Raw genomic sequence first — 3017 nt, forward strand, 5'->3', positions numbered from 1 at the left:
ATATCGATACCATACAATTCCTCCATAATTTATCAAGTTTAGTAACGAAGCTGTATGTGGGCCCAAAAAACATGAAATTTTGAGAAGACTAAATACACAACCTACCTCAATGAAATCTTGTTTCGAAAGAACGATATGATGTCATAATACTTGAAAATGGCTGAGAAAGCCAGTAGGGGGACATTCTGAGATTTCGATTGGTTATTCATAAGTCATAGACGGAAGCAAATGTATGTAAGAAAGCATTTCCAAAAATGAAAAGAGTTGTGTTTGATTCAGTACATGAGCAATATCTCAGCAAATAGAAAAGATAGAAGGTTCTTATTTTATATTCTAGCTTGTTAATATTGGTAATTTCAGTTCCTAATTCCTACGAAACAATAGACTTTGTACTTTGACATTACAAACATCTAATTGGAACCAGTGCTACATTCAACATACCACGTGACACACACACACAAATCGATGTTTAAGTGTTCATTTAATATTTATTTTTTAAATTAAGAAATTAACTAACGTATAATACAAAAATTTTAATTATAATCTAAAATTTGATACGAAACTTAATGACATAAATTCATAAAATAGTAATTCAATAAAAGTTTGGATGCAAGTCAAAAAACATGATGATATCGCCTTTCAACCCATGACCTGTAGTGATAGGGTTAAGGTGACTTTAGGTTCAGAAACAAACCTACTAGAGTCAAGTAGTTTAACCTACATGTGGTTAAGGTGACTTTAGGTTCAGAAACAAACCTACCAGCATCAAGTAGTTTAACCTACAAGTATGTGATTAAGTTGACTTCACGTTCAGAGACAAACCTACCAGTGACTAGTAGTTTAACACACCTAATTAATGTAATAATAATATTAAAACTCCAGAGGTCTAAATGAATAAGTAAGCGTAAGTTACAAGTAATAAACTAAGGCACCAAAGCTATAAAGTGGGTGATGTTTAAGTGTCTATCCACGACAAAAAAAGATTATTTCTTCTCCTTTGATGGGTTCTTGGGTGTGTCCAAAAGGGATTCTATAAACCCATAATTTATTCATTTTCCCATTTTTGACAGCTTTTCTCCATTGCCAAGAAACTTTCAGGGTTTATTAAGTACGACTCGTATCCCCAGCATACTTGAAAATACAACTTAGATAATATATTGAAAACAGTAACCATAACAGGGAGAGGTTGGCCAGTAGGGGGTAAATTTCTAGACAACCTGACATCAGTATTTATTAAACCTGCATGGGAAATGGTGCACGAGTACAACATTCCAACAACGAACTTAATGATATAAAGGTACACATAGCACTGTCCTTCTCTAGTTTTATAGAATAGAATGAACAATTGTTCTGTTAAAGTATCCTTAACATAGAATATTGAGAACAAATAATGACACAGAATCATATATGCTGTAACATAAACTTGTCTGTTCACTAAAGGAAAACAAAAAGGGACAGACTAATGTCAGACTTTTTAAATGTCATTTAGTAAGAAGAAATGAGTAACACATTTAAAGTTCCTCCACATAAACTTAAGTATCACTAAAATATAAATTAATATTTTGGAACATTTAAATTTGTTATTTTTCTCCTTTTATTTCATTTTATCATTACTTATTATGTGTCAAATTTTCATTTGTTATTTACATATCTGTTAACTTTATTCTAATTTTAATTTATCAAATTTGTTAAAACATCCATCGACCACTTTGACTAATGAAGTATATAATCTTTCATGTAGTTTGAATACTTTAATGCCCCCCGTGAACTGATGAGTGGATTTTTCTCTCGGACATTTTGTGATGTATCATTAAGACCTAAAACAAAAAGTTACAAACAGAAAATAACAAAATGATAATTTTTTTTGGTATCATGATGTAGAGAGATATTAAGAGATCTGCCCTGACTGGGACATTTTGCTACGAGTCCAATTCTCTTACGAGGGCCAATTCCCAGGCAGTTAACTGTCCATTCTGAAGGTTATTACAGATGGTACTAGAAATGGGATGGGAACTGTAAGCTTGTGAATATTATGGTTCAACACCCTTCAGTTTAAAAGATTTACTTGCAAGTGTCCGAGTGGTATATCACCAACTCTTATAGATGATGGCACCGGAATAAATTTTCAACTTTTACGATTAGATTATTTCCAATTTAGGGTAATAAATCAAAAGGAAAACTATGTTGTTGCTGTAAAAAATGACTTCAAATACCTAGATATTTTGATATAATTAATGTTCACTGTATCTTGTTTCTTAATGTATGTATACTCACGCTACAGAACAGGGCACAACGTAAGGCTAACCCTTCGCTCGTAAGATACGGCATACTCAATAATTAATGACAGTTTAATTAAAAGAAAATATGATTGCTTGATTTAACCACAAAACTTTAGAATGCAAAATGTGTTTAAGCACATAAAACTTTTACTTATATTTGCACTTCTTCAGATTTTTACATTTTTTTTAAATAAAGAAATTGTAAACATTCACTTACCACCACCATGAGTGTAAAAATCCTGGAGGCTCCCCTAATGTTATGTTTTTTTCCCATCTTATCTAAAAAAGAAAATACTATCAGAAGTTAGTAAATAATAAAATATCAGTTAAACATTTGTACAGTGTCTCATCTGCACCTGTATGAAAATAACATCTAAAATGTCTTAAAATGTAAGTTGAGAAAAATAAGCATTTCTCTACTTTCCAAAGTTGGTGTAATAAAACAATAACAAGACATAACTTAAAAACGACAAATGATATTTGGTCCTTCAAGGCTATCATTATACAACCAAATATAAAAATTTAAACCAACTCTGTATTTTTTAAGAAATCACAAACTCCCCCCCTTAAACTTTTGGAAAACGTTAGCCTACACTACTGCCAATGACAACTCATTCATCAGAAAACGTTAGCCTACACTACTGCCAATGACAACTCATTCATCAGAAAACGTTAGCCTACACTACTGCCAATGACAGCTCATTCATCACGATAGTTTCCTGTTAGAAAAATAAAACT

General features: G+C 31.6%; 1 long non-coding RNA gene across 1 annotated transcript in view; it reads right to left on the bottom strand.

The window, feature by feature from the left end:
* Positions 1–2496: 2496 nt before the first annotated feature.
* LOC111083411 overlaps positions 2497–3017 on the bottom strand; it is a 2926-nt gene continuing 2405 nt past the window's right edge. The window contains exon 3 of the long non-coding RNA XR_002609020.1: positions 2497–2558. This is a non-coding gene — a long non-coding RNA (uncharacterized LOC111083411). The remainder of the gene's footprint in view (positions 2559–3017) is intronic.

This window comes from Limulus polyphemus, unplaced genomic scaffold, assembly GCF_000517525.1.
Source record: "Limulus polyphemus unplaced genomic scaffold, Limulus_polyphemus-2.1.2 Scaffold9413, whole genome shotgun sequence".
In the NCBI taxonomy this organism is placed as follows: Eukaryota; Metazoa; Arthropoda; class Merostomata; order Xiphosura; family Limulidae; genus Limulus; species Limulus polyphemus.